Source organism: Meles meles, chromosome 13, assembly GCF_922984935.1.
Source record: "Meles meles chromosome 13, mMelMel3.1 paternal haplotype, whole genome shotgun sequence".
In the NCBI taxonomy this organism is placed as follows: Eukaryota; Metazoa; Chordata; class Mammalia; order Carnivora; family Mustelidae; genus Meles; species Meles meles.
The window spans coordinates 41,012,749-41,027,627 of record NC_060078.1 but is presented as its reverse complement, the minus strand read 5'-3'; the positions used below and the strand labels follow the sequence as shown (position 1 = coordinate 41,027,627).

At 37.5% G+C, this 14,879-nt stretch overlaps 1 protein-coding gene across 10 annotated transcripts in view; it reads right to left on the bottom strand.

Annotated features, from left to right (window-relative positions):
- Positions 1-14,879, bottom strand: part of NRG3 (neuregulin 3) — a 1,109,100-nt gene that overhangs the window by 758,119 nt on the left and 336,102 nt on the right. The gene's annotated exons all lie outside the window — the stretch shown is intronic.

Below are 14,879 nucleotides of genomic sequence, written 5' to 3'. Positions count from 1 at the left end.
GTAATGCTTGTTGAAACATACACTCTTTACCTTGCAAAGAAAAGAAGCCTTCTTTCCTATTATTTTTGGTATGTTTATGTCTAATAGCTGTAGAATTTTTATCAGATACTTTCTTGGCAATTGAGATAATTATATAGATTTTAACAAATTTTCGATGTGTTCTGTTAAGTTAATAATTTTCCTGGCGTGATATCAGCTCAGCATTCTGGGGTTAAGCCCTATGCTTTCAATACAGAAGGCTTTTTACATCTTACATCCTATTTCCTAATATTATTGTGGATGTTTTCATTCATTTGTTTATTCAACCAAATAATTAGTAAGCAAGCGCTTGCTGAAAAGTATTATGCTGGGCTCTGCAGAGGTTCAAAGACAAATAAAAGAGAAAAGGTTGTCAAGAAACTCAGTCTACTGGAAGGGGCAGACATGAACACTACCGTAATACTAGACATTCTATTTTCTCATCTTAAAAGTGTTCTTTTATTTGTGGACAAGTATTTATTGATATTCTTCCATGTGCTAGAAACTGTACTTGTAACAGTGGACAACCTGACAAAGAAAACAACGTAGTGCTGCCTTCAGAGAACTCCCAGTCTCGCTGAAGATAGCCAAGAAAGAGTAACACACACACACACACACACACACACACACACACTTTCGCACAGAGATTCTCTCAATTTAATCTGTGCTTCCCCCACTTCTCTTGCAGTTGCTATGATTGACTCTCAGTGGGTCTGGCCACTCTGCCCTCTGGGGCTGAAAAGCTACCCTGACTGTCTTAGGAGGCACCTTCCAATAAGTATCAGCTACTTAAGTATTGTTTCATGTTCTACTTTCTAGTGAACTATGAACTGAACACACCCTAAGAAGAAATATGTGAGTTTTACAAAAAGATTTTTTCTGATGATTTAGAGAAAGACTGTATTTGTGAAAATGATGTACTGGTGATGGAAGAAAATTTCAATCTTATTACAATTCAAACATAACACAGCTTCTGTACAAATACAATAAAAACATGATTTTCATACAACTTAGTCAAGAGCAAAATGGAGAGAACAGAAAACAACAACAAAAAGCTATGATATGAAAGGGGACATGGGATATAAAGATTACAATGAGAAAAATCATTCAAAAAAAATCCACATTGGAGGCTACAAAGAGCAGGATTAATCCTAATGATAAGGAAGATGAAGTTAAAGGGCTGGTCTAGAATGTAGAAGAAAAAAATTAATAATTAAAAAAAATCAAGAAAAACATGGTGGATATGGAGGACAGAGAATGGAGAGCTTCCATCTGATTACCTGTTATTTTTAAAGAAGAACCTAAATAACCCAGAAAGTATTATAAGAGAAAACTTTCTTGGTCAAAAGGTTTTCCTCAGTTTTAGGCATGCCCTTGGGAAAGCCAGCAAACCTAGCACTCAGGGCCTGATCTGATTTCTGCCACAATTCTGCCACATTTCTCACATTTCCCACATTTCTTAACTTCCCAGGGAACTAATAAACCAGGTCCTTTCAGTTCTGGAAACCCAGCCTTGGAATAACCCTTGTGCCTTTTCTTAAAAACTGACTGAAATGTCTGTACCACATAATACGCTTATCTAACTCCCTCATCTGAATATGCCTCATACTACCAAAATACCTCACACTTCTCCTTAGTTCTTATCACAACTCATGTTAACTCCTGGCACATTTACGAAATTGCTGTATTCTGTCACTCACACCAGATTAAAAGCTCCTTGAAAGAAAAGCATTCCTGTTTCTTAAGAAATCTCTGGATAATTTTGAAGTATAAACAAAATGTTAAAATAACAGAATGAAGTTAGTGTTATATTGATAAAGGGGAACTGAAGTATTACTTCATAGGAAATGTATGGTGCTAAATGACATGACATCAAAATATTGACTCGTTTATCTGACATGAATTGAAGGACTTCCATTCCATGTTGGACACTGTAACCAACTGACACAAGAAAGTAAAATTTAAGAGACAAAAGGCATAATATCCCATCAGACAACCACAAGCAAGAGAAGAGAACAAGACATGGGAGGCCATATTGAGGATTTGGAAGTGGAAAATCACTGGTGGGGGTGACCACTCTGGAGCCACCATGGAGATCAGATCTGTGCCTCTCTTCCTATCTGACCAAAAACAAGGGAGCTTCAAAATGGCATCAATAATAACGTTGGCAGCTCAACAAAACAGCTGTCTTTTCCCTGGACATAATGACCATGACATTCTTGAGGCTCAGGTAGGAGGAATCATTAATCAGAAGCCCAAGGTCTGGTTCCTTAGGGATTTTATAGCATATACATTAGCTTACCACTTTATTTTACACATCTTTACTCTTCTGTATTTGTTACTTTCTTTTATTTTTAATCTAAACTCTGCTTACGTTTTCTCTGTCTTCTACCCTATTTGTTAATTTTGGTTTCTTCCTGCCTTGATCAGCCTTAATGCAGAATTATTGCCCTATTTCTATCCGCTTGTATCTAAAACTAAGGAAACAGCCCTGGCAGGTTTTAAAGAGCCCTGATGTATGTGGTCAGAAGAACTGTTGAAGACATTTAGATTCTGGGGTCAAAAAGTTGCACCTACAGGGACTGAGGGGAGGGGGTAGCTGAAAACCTGTGTGTACACTGATGATGCTACTTGAAAGATATTAAAAAATAAAGAAGAAGAAAGCAAAATCTGAGAGAATATATAAAACATAACTTCAGAATGACTGCTTTTGACTTTTGTATTTTGTGACCTAATTTTTTTCTTCCTATCTTGCCAAAAAAAAACAAAAAAACAAAAAAACAAAACGAACAAACAAACAAACAAAACACCTGGCAGTAAGTAGAATTCAAATTAAAATACATGCCTAGAAAAAAACCCAAGTTCTAAATCAAGTCTACTCCATAATCAAGAGCTCTAATTATTTTATAAATATTAAAGACGTTGCAAAATGAAAATGTCTTCCACTGGCACTGCTGCAGAATTTAATCACCCAGCCATGTGTGCAGGATGAGAAGGAAGCAGAAGCATCAGAGCAAAATTTCTACTTTGGGCTTTTTCCCTATGTGAGGTTAATATATTTTAAACTGCAATCAATGGAAATAAATTGATCAAATGTGTCCTTAACAATCTTGAAAATTTGTAATTTTAAAAGTAGTATCAAAACAAACTAAAACTTAGGAATCAAATAAGGTTACATGGCAGGTACTAATAAGCATGTCGTATTGAGATATAGGTGTGATATTTGGAATATTTTCAAAGACAATGACATATTTCTAATAAAAGCATTTCATGCTCTCCTCGACTCCCACTCTCAGCTAAGTTCCCTGCCTCCCCCCCCAATCCAAGGAAGATCCTCTGGATCTTCCTCCATCCAAAGCTCCTTAATACAGCACCCTTGATTTTAACTAACTACCATAAATATGAACTTGAAGGTTCCCAAAAGTTGCTGTCCACCAGAGGTCTGCCTATAGAAAAAAAATCCACCCCTACCCATTCCCCCACCCCAAAATCTCCCAGGATGGATTTGAGCTCACCTTCCTAAAAACGTACCACCCATGCCTTAAATATATATGGTTTGTATAGTTAGGAGCTTTAATGAAATATATGTCATTATGTCCTGAGCAAGAAAAGAGTATTTAAAGGTCCTCAGCAGGTTTGAGTATATATATTTAATAACACCAGGAATACATAATACATGTGCATGTCTTTTTGACTGAAAAATCACAGCTCTCCCCACCTTTTTTTTTCCTCCTATCTTAACCGTAAAAAAATAATTATCTAATTTCAATTTATATTTACTTGTTGTTCTGTATGTTTATTTTTTCTAGGCATGTCTATGATTGTCTTTGGTTACATTGAATGTTTTGTTGTGATCTTTATCCATTTATATATTATTCTATTTTTAACCTGTATTGAGTTAAATCTGTGCATATTTGTGTGCATATCTTATCGTATTTCTAATTTTTCTGCCCGGTTTCATGATAGAGTATTATTCTCTTCTTTCTTTAAATTCACAGCATTGAAGTGGAATATGGCAAAGAATATGGGCTTTATTCATGCAATATTATTAAAAGGAAAGTCACGTTAATCCATTAGACTCTTGTGTACCCATTAATATCAAAATAACTGAGATTCTAGGACTAATTTCCTATTGCAAACTACTTGTACTAGATAAAAGCATCTAGAACAGGTAAGGAAATAGAATTACTGAATTTATGTGTGTAGGACCCAAAAAGAAATCATGTGAAAAGAAACACAAAACTGGGCCAAACATTAATCAAGTTCATATGGGAAAGTTTATGCAGAGTCAGTTTGCAAGCAGATATTTAAATGGGTCCATCTTTCACAACTGTATAAGTAAAACAGAGTAACAGCTCAAGAATTTAACTTCTCTACCAAAAAGTGTTACAGTCTGGGTAAGTGAATCTCAAGTCAGAATGATTTTCTTACCCAGGAACCATCTGACAATGTCTGGAGACATTTTTGATGGTCACAGTTCGTGGGGGACAGGAGGCGGGGGCATGTGATTACTGGCCTGTGGTGTGGAGAAGCAAGGGATGTTGCCTACAATACACAGGGCAACCTCACATTCCAAAGAAGAATTACCCAACCATGAATTTAAATAGTGTTGAGGTCGAGAAACTTGTGTCTATATTAACATAATTCTAAAAATATATTTGTTACTGATTGCTCAAGATGAAATGTTCTTTGATGCACCACATTTCATTAATATGTGTGCAGGACAATCTATCCATTCTTCTCACAATCTCAAATATCCCTTTGATCATTTTAAGAAGCACTTAGAGGTTGGGGCACCTGGATGGCTTAGTGGGTTAAATCCTCTGCCTTTGGCTCGGGTCATGATCCCAGGGTCCTGGGATCGAGCCCTGCACCGGGCTCTCTGCTCGGTAGGGAGCCTGCTTCCTTTCCTCTCTCCCTGCCTGCCTCCCTACCTACTTGTGATCTCTGTCTGTCAAATAAATAAGTAAAATCTTTAAAAAAAAAAAAAAAGAAGCACTTAGAGGAAGAATTCTTACAATAAAGGGCAAACTCAGGTATTCAAGATGAATAGGTTTTTTAAGTGCCCCATAGATGGGGTTCGTTTCTTAGCCATTCTTTGCAATGCAAGACCAATCCTGACTGCCCTAGATGGGATCAGCACTTCGATCCCTTATTCAGCCCTCCATCTCTAGCCCTTTCCTTCCAATCCTAGTGCCCACCATTCAAAGGGAAAGGAAATATTTTGATCAAACTCAGATGAGAATCCAACAAATAGAGGAAGGTAGGACAGTGACTCAGAAAACCTCCCGGACGACTTCCGAGGTAAGGACGAGCACACAAGCAAAGACACACAGGAAGAAGTCATGTGAGAAAGCCATGAGCACACCAACCAGGGCCGAGGAGTCAGGTTGAGAAAGTGAGAGACCAGGATAGGAGTGTGCCAGATCATGGAAGAGCCTGAGTGAAGACGGCATAGAAGAGCAGAGGTCAAAGGTGAAAAGGTCCCTTAAGAAGAGATTGTGCTGGTGCTCGCTTCGGCAGCACATATACTAAAAAAAGAAGAGAGTATGCTATACTGCTCTCTCTCCACAGGGTAGAGCAGACCATGTCCTCATTGACGGAAATGAGCTGGAGCCCAACCCTCCCTGCCGAGGTAGCTAAGATTCTAAAATTTTGTTTGATGAAAAACAAACACATTTGAAATAGCCTTCTATTTCAAGGCTGGACTGAATTCTTGTGATGATGTTCATGCAGCTGGTAAAAAGAATAAACTAAGAAATAGTATATCAGAAAGAATCATAACACAATTTTGCCTTGAGAATGTATGACACTATCTAAATTCTTCTATAAAATGTTATTTCATTATGATTAATGACCACGTTAGCTTTACCCACCCCATGTGCATGACAAAAAAGGTGTTATCTTACTTATATATTAAACACAGGATACTCATTCGCAGTCATTGATTTTAGATGATCAATCTTTCTGTAAGTATATTTTCTTTGGGTATTTGATATTACACATGATTAGAATATCGAAAAGCTCTTCAAGGAAATATCCAGACTAAAAAAAAAAAAAAAAGGAAAAGAGTAACAAATGAGGATGAGAGCGAAGGAAAAATAATGAATTTGTACCAAGAGAAAAATGAACTTCATTTAGAAGGTAAAATAAGACAGGCACTTTAAGGAATACAAAACTAATGAAAGGTATTATGAAATGAAATTTTAATAACATTTCACTGTTTCAAAAGTCTATTAGTGTCATGTGTTTGTAAGCTTAGCTCCTGCTGTGACTGAATGAAGAAAGAAGCACAGGAACAGACACTGGTTCTCAGAGGAGCTCGGAGCTCTGTGGGCTTCGCCCACAGAAGCCACATGGACGCACGCTGGGTCTTCAGAAAATACTCACTATATGCCAAGCATTTCTGCAGAAATCACTTTACTTTTCTTTAATCATCAAAAGAACCCCCCTAAAATAAATAACCATTTTCATCCATTTTACAACTGGGGAAAGTTAAGCACAAAGATGTTAGACAATTTGCCCACCTCAGGAGCTGGGAAAGTTTTCCTCAAGCTATAGGCCACATATAGACTCACCTGGAGGGTGCACCAAAACAGATTCCGGGCCCCACTCCCACAGTATTACATTTAGTAGGTCTGGAGCAGAGCCTGAGGACTGGCATTTCTGACTAGTTCCGAGGTGGTCCTGATGTTGCCAGTCGCAAAATGACATTTCAGAACATCTGAGCTAGGATGTGGTTATGAGTGATGGTGCCCAGGGGCCCAAGAGGCATAGTTGGTTAAGCATCGACTCTTGGTTTCAGCTCAGGTCATGATCTCTGGGTCGTGAGATCAAGGCCCATGTTGGGCTCTGTGCTCAGCACGGAGTCTGCTTGAGACTCATTCTCCCTCTGCCCCTACTTTGCCCCCCTCTAAAATGAAAAAAATGTTTAAATAAAGAAAGAGATGGACCTCAGGCAGTCGGGATATAGAGGCTATGGTTTTTACTGCCATGTTAGGGGCCACTGGAAACGTCCCACGTTACACAAATGACAAAGGTTAACACCCCTACAGACCTGCATCCAGACCCTTTCACACAAAGCGAAACCTGCTCTCTCCAAGTTTTATTTTCATCACATTCTTTTCTCTCCTATAAAGTGGACAACTTCCGGAAAGAAATTTAATTAAGAATAACTTTAAATGAAAAAACCATGACTTTAAATTTCTGTCCTTGAATTCTGAAAAGATTATCTTAATTCCTAAGGCAATTTGTAGAATTATCTTAGCAGCAGAAGTGCTTCGAGATTTACTCGGTAAGAGTGATCTACAGAGACAAAATATGAGAATCCTTTTCACATCAAGCAATACAGTATGCAGATTTGAAAATCTAACTTCTGAGGTCTAGTTTTTACATGAATTTCCTAATGAAAAAAAATCCCTTTCTATACCTGTAATCATTAAATTGAAATATGATTTGCAATTCAAAAAAAAAAAAACCCTCAATAATCCTGGTTAAAACATTTAGAAATATACACTGTTAAAAATATACCAAAGCTGCTCTATACATATATACCATGTATTATTTGCTAATTTCTACTACTTTATTCATAAACCACCACTGATATCTCAGAGTATGCTCTAGAGTAAACATCAAATTATAAGATAATTCATTTAACACTTTTTAACCAATTCATTTCCTTGGTTTTAAGTAAATCATCTGGCATTATGTAAGAAACATAAAATATACAAAAATACCCACAGATTCTCTTCATTAATCATACACAAAGTCAGAGAGTTTGCAGTAAGGAATTGGTATACTTTCCCAGAAGTGATGAAACATTATTTTAATTGCTTATAAAGCAATGAATACAAATAATTATCATGTTTCTTAAAACTATAAAAACACATTGCCTTAAAAATCAGGTCTACGAGGTTTTAGAAACACTGCACTTTTTAAAATGTAAAACAGAGCTTTAGAGATTCATATATATAAGTCAGGTGGTGTTGTCACTACCAGTCTGTCTGTTTGGCAGAAATGGGGGTATAGAAGTTTGAAAAGCAAATCCTTCCTTCAGCCATGAATGACATAATTTATTCAGAACACTTGGCTTGTCCTGGTAATGGCTTGAAAAATAGAATATGATTTTGCAGAAAAGTGTCTTAAAATTCAAATGCATACACACACATCTACATGTACATACGTACCTACTCATATTAATCAGAGCAGTAGTACTGATCATTACTAATGACCTATAAATAGATTTTGAACCGAAGATGAATAGGGAGTAGCTAGAGAAGAGACCTCTAACACATGAAGTTTAAGAGGATGCTGAAAAAAGTAAGAAGCAAAACAAAACCTTGGGGCGCCTGGGTGGCTCAGTGGATTAAGCCGCTGCCTTCGGCTCAGGTCATGATCTCAGGGTCCTGGGATCGAGCCCTGCATCTGGCTCTCTGCTCTGCAGGGAGCCTGCTTCCTCCTCTCTCTCTGCCTGCCTCTCTGCCTACTTGTGATATCTCTCTCTGTCAAATAAATAAATAAATAATCTTTAAAAAAAAAAAAGAAGCAAAACAAAACCAAAAGAATAAATCCTGAATATTTTAACATGATGTGAAGTCAAAATATTACCTATAAACCATACTGTCCCATTTGCTATCACCTAAGGAATCCTGTATTCAAATTTGATTTATGGCCATTCTTGCACATCTGACCTATTATTAAATGCATCTGTTCCAGAAATACAGCAAATTATTTCTCATAATTCTTCACATGTCTTATTATAAGAGGTAAAAGCTTTTTGCTTAATGAAATTTCATTGGACTTGAAAAAAATTAATTTCTATGCACTGTAATGATGAGTGTCAGAGACGCACATGTTCTTAATTAACTTCACATTAACAAAGGAAGACTTCCCTAGATATAAGTGCTTAACTGATATTTGCCATGGGGCAGACGGGGTGGGTTGCTATGAGCAAGAATCTACAAATGTGAGCAAGATAAATGAGAAGACAGAGTGATGGCCTTGCTGGAGAAAACAAAGTATGCATTTCTACTTCCTTATTCCTGTTTTTTGGAAGACTATCTGTAGAAACTTGTGAAGAAGTCATTGTGACTTCTTTTGATAATGGTCTTTGCCAAAGACAAAAATAAAACAAAAACAAACATCTGAAAAACATAATGGGACAGGATCAAATGCCTGCCTGCCTTACCATCAGGTGGTCCCACACCGCAGGAGAGACAGAAGACTACCTTCCTGGACAATCAGACCAAGGACAGGCTGAAGGGCAAAGCTACTTGCTCACTGACCTGAAGGCTATGGCCACTCTTCATTCTTAGTTTAAGGGAGACTCAGCCCATTCTCCAATCCCAAGGTAGAACCATTATTAAACTAAAGACATTGGGGAGGGGAGGTGAACCATAAGAGACTATGGACTCTGAAAAACAACCTGAGGGTTTTGAAGGGTCAGGGGTGGGAGGTTGGGGGAACAGGTGGTGGGTAATGGGGAGGGCACGTTTTGCATGGAGCACTGGGTGTTGTGCAAAAAGAATGAATACTGTTACGCTGAAAAAATAAATAAAATGGAAAAAAAAAAAAAAAGAAAAGAAATACCATCAGTAGCATTGTTCTTATCCTAGGCTGGTGAAAGAATGGTTCTATGGCATAATACCAGTCACTGAGCCTAAGAAGAAGGATTTAGGTGAGTACTTTTCCTTTTTTTTTTTTTTTTCCCCCAAGAGTTTGTAAGAACAGAACTTTTCCTTTTACTATACCTCTGGATGTCACCATCTTCACAGCTGCTTTGAACTGGGGCAGCAGTTGAGAAGTTGAATAGATCCACTCCCAAAGAGTCAACTATCTTAAAAAAAGCTCAGCAATAGGGCACCTGGATGGCTCAGTCAGTTAAATATGTGACTCTTGATTTCAGCTCAGGTCATGATCTGAGGGTCTTGAGTTGAAGCCCCATGTTGGGCTTCATGCGGAGCGTGGAGCCTACTTAAGAGTCTTTCTCACCCTCTCCCTCTGTCTTTCTCTCTCTCTTCCTCTCAAAAAATAAAAAATAAATTAAAAACTCAATGATAACTGGAACGAACCTGGATCCTTACCACTGTCGTTAAGCAGTAAACTGACCATGTTTAGAGGTGCTTATCTCTGGATTCTCCTTATTGAAAATGAAAAAAACAACAACAATGAAAAAAAAAACTTGCTCTTAAAACATATTTTGTCCTGTTTTTGATTCTGCAAACATCCTAAGTGACATAACCGGATACTGTGTTCTTTCACTAATTAGTTTTTCATTCATTCATCCAGCAAATCTATATTCTGTACCTAGGTTGCCCAAGATGTTCGGATCGACAACAAAGATAAAGTCATTGATGATACCTTCTATTTTGTAATACACTACAGATTCGAAGTACAATATTTCATTGTTTTCTTAAACCAGAATAAACCCATGTTTAGGAAATCAAGGCTGAGAAATGTATCACCTTGCACAAAGTCATACTGTTGGTTGATAAGAACATTGACTCGAAATAATGCTTTCCACATCACTCCACCTGTGTCCCAATGAGCTGCATGTTCACATTCTGGCTTTATGATATTCAGAAGCCATTCTGAACTGAATGTGAATCCCAAATGTTTCTCTGTCTTGGGGGCTGATAGCAAGGTCTAGGAGACACAGAATCTACAGAAACCCACCAGCCTTTATGAATAGCATCTCCATTTAGGCAGCTCTAACTGCATAATCCTTTGGGATTCAGAGAGAAAATATTAGAACTTGCATCTATTTTTAAATCTTTTTTAAAAATCCAATATTTATATGTTTTATAATACAGACAAGATGTTATCTCCATCACACACCAAGAGTTCACAGATAATCACACATCACTGAGGTTTCATGCTCATCACATTGTTACCTATAGGGTTGTGGATTCAAAATATTTGAATATCACTGATCACTGATCTAATTGTTTCTCACTGGCAGACTAGGAAGTGATATGCCTCCACACCTGCTTAGTTTCTCTGGCTAACTGTTCTATCAATTCTGAGACAGTATTGGGCAGTATTCAGTATTCACTATACTCAGCATTGTACAAGATAACAACCATCTATATGGATAACCCAACACAAGTCACAACTTCCTTGGAATATCTTCTTCCTTTTCATTGAGTTGTTATAAAACACAAATAAGCTAATTTATGGGGAAGCACTTTTGAGGTCGTAAAACCATAGAAGTGTTAAGTTCACTTAACACTTAACACATATTTAAGTGGCTGAAATTAAAGTGTTTATTATAACAAAGGGAAGAGCTTACAGAGTGCTACCATTTACTTTTTAGATACCATTTCCTTGAGTCTCCATGATATATGATGGGTAGATGATATAACTATAATAGGACAAATATGCCATTGACATTTGTTTGTTTATGCACAGGGAGTTTTTCATTTGACCTTTTGAACAAGTCTCAAGAATATTTAACAGTTTGAACCATAAGAAATTGCTGTTTTCATAGATCACTCAAATATCAGCTATTTTCTATGGTTCCAACTAATAGGAAAATGATCATTTTACATAGGAGAATTTGGAGGCCAAGCAAAGTGAAGTGACTTACCCACAGTTGAAAAACTACTAAGTAGAGGACCTAGATTCCTAGATTCTACCTTTCTACCTGTCTTCACAGACCCTCCTGCATATTGATCCATAGAGCAGTCATGTAAGCCAAGATCTACCTGAAAAGTAGACAGCAAGCACCCTGACAAAGACAACACACTGTTGCCCACACGACAAGCCCTTCAGAAGGTGTGTGTTCAGGTCTTTGGTGAGTGGGCACCGTTCACTGCACTTTAAAGGAAGGGGTATATTACAGCACCCCTAAGACATGTTCCATGCAGCCAGGCTGCTGTCCTGTCTCCAGAATCCATATATTAAGTAAGATAAATTAAAACCTGTGTCATTTTAGGTGTCCTAGAAACAGCGAAATGCATTTTAGAAGGCTACACATACTCAACTGAATTTTACATGAGACTGCTAAGGGTCCCTCCGAATTCGCTAACTATTGTTTCCAGCTAGTCCTGAAAAATGGTGCCCCATCATCCCCGTACAATAGTGCAAACCAGTATGGAAAAGCCTTCATCTTTGCCAGAAGGTGATTTTTAGAAATCCTTTTCTGTCTCCGGAGACTCTATTGGCTGCCTGAAGTTTGTGTCCTCCACATTTACTCAGCCACTCCTGGGACAGTAGTACTCTGCCAAGGCTGCCTTTCTACACCCTGGAGCTGAATCTGGCTTATTCTTAGAAAACAAAACAAACAAAATGAGAGGAGAGTAGAAAGACTTCACCTCAAACATGTTCATTATCTTCACGTCCTGCATTTTCCTGCTAAGAAGCTGTTTGAATTCTTTAAAGAACACTTTCAAGAAAAGAAAAATGTAGGACCCAAACTCTAAAGTTTGTTATATTTGAGGAGAAATTCCCATAGTTTACAACTTAGTTTATGGCTTGAAAAAATGAATCAGTAGTCTGCCTTTAGAAATACCCCTAATTCATTGTAATCATTCAAGAAAAGAATGAAAAGTACAGGTGACAGAATGCCTAGGGTTGTAGTTAGAACTTTCATTCTGTCTACTACAGGAAACTGGAAGACCAAGAAGACCATCTGGATTTTAGGAATCCAATAAATATTAACATTTATCAAGTCCCATATTTATGGCAGCTTTGTTAATTAGCTCAAAAGGTCATTCCTGGCACCCATATGACTCCGTAAGTATAAAATGATGATGGATTCGTTACACTAAACCAAGATGTGCAGCTTGTTTTCACCAAGTGTCGGTAGAAAGCACAAATGCTTATTTCCTCACTGGAAGTCTCTGCATTAATACCGAGGAGCTGTTTTTGAAGATAATTATATAATATTTACCTATTATTGCATACAAATCAGCATGGGCATAAATAGGAATGCTCAATTTGGGGTAAGGTTTAAAATGTGTATTCATGTGTTTTGACAATACTTGCAACCTTAAACAGGCTGTCAATTGGATACTGTGTTGATTCGGGATGTTTTCTCCCCTTCCTTTTAGCTTCCTCTTTGATTTTTGGTCTCATCGCCTAGCTTTTGGCACAGTGAGAAAGCAATTTTCTCCAGAGTCAAAATTAGTACTGCATCATGAATTATTCAGCTCGACGCACTGCTTCTTGCAGCGCCCTGTGCTCTTCCAGCCCCAAAGTTTGAAGTCTTCCCTTTCACACATCCCCCTCTCCATTCAACCCCCTGCCCTCCACTTCTCCCTCCTCCCAATATGGCAGTCCAGCAGGCTGGCACCCTGGCACCTGACTGAATTTGTTTTATATTTAAATTTCAAGTCACATAGCTGCCTCTCGCTGGAGTGCTTCAGAGTGCAATCACATGAGGCAGGCTGTTTCCACATAAAACAACTTCAAATAATTTCTGTGAGATGGGAGCCAGCCTTTAATAACTTCACCTTAAAATAGACTCATTGAGAAGAATCTGACCGAGCCTCAGATGCCTCAATAAATGTAATATCAACTCTATCTTTAAAATCTTTATAGTTGGCAATTTTAACGTTTTCTTATAAATTTCTCTATTTAAAGCCTCTTGTCTGGATATGTGGTAGCCATTTTCCACATTACAGTTTTCTCCCTGTTCCTTCTCAGTTCATTTCTTTTCTCTGGAAAAGATTCTTCATCCATGTAATATAAAACGTGTACTGATATCAGTATAGGTATAAAAATAGGGAAAGAGATATCAGAATCAGTATGAATATGTCCTCTTCACTGAATACAAATTTTCAGTGAAAAGATTACATGGTTATTAGAGGTATCTATATTAAGATAGATCCTTGCACTGTTTCATTGATTACATTACTTCTGGTATTGTGATAAAGCCATAGTCTTCAAATGACCTAAGGTTGACTCTGCATGAGGGAGAGTGTGTAGGTGCACCTCCCCTAGACTTACGTTATAACGTGAAGCTGAAAGGATTTTAGAGAGAGTTAAAACAGAAGCACATGCATGTAAACACGACAAATTACTATCTCCTTGAAGTTTACCAAATAAGCAAAAACAATGCACTCACAAGAGCTCTGCAGAACTGCCTTAAAAATGTACTCCTGGGATAATTTTTCCATGAAGAAGACGCTCCAGAGGGCAAAGTACTTACTATCATTTTACTTCTCCAGCTAACAGCCAGGCCTTATCCTGTCCGATTACAGTTATTGAACATTTCGTGATTACATCGGTTATATCGTGTGAAATAAAAGTTTCTGATCATCCAATTCCAGGGGGGAAGGGATGATTATTATATAAAAATATTTCTTAATGTATTTAATTCTACTTATACATAAATGATCATTGACAGATGTTGTTAACTCTACAGTGTTCTATTCAAACAGAATTAAGGCAAGATTAGGACTCTTTAAACTGGAAAATATGTCATAATCCTTTGGGGAGAGATGGTTTAGCATGTATGTAAACTTCAGAGTTTAAAACATTGAAAACAGACTCACAGGAATCTTGATTTTAACAAATAGATGGCATTAGACTCATTTATGGTGGCCAGTAACATGCTACATGCAGCCTTTTATTGATGAATGATCTGAAATGATTAATTTTAACTGCATGCCAAGATTCAGAATTTATGTCCTGAAAATTTCCAGTGCCACAATGTTCAACTTGGATTTTAACAGACTCCTCGAAGATGTTAACTTTGTGATTCTTGATTTATGCTTCCAAGTGCAACTTTACGGTTTGAGTAATCAATGTTTTTCTTCCCTCCTGTTCTTTATCCCCCCATCTTCTCTCAATATCTCCTCTCAATGTCATGTAGTTGTAAGAAGAGAGATTCTGGTGCAGTCCCCTGGGGTTAGCTG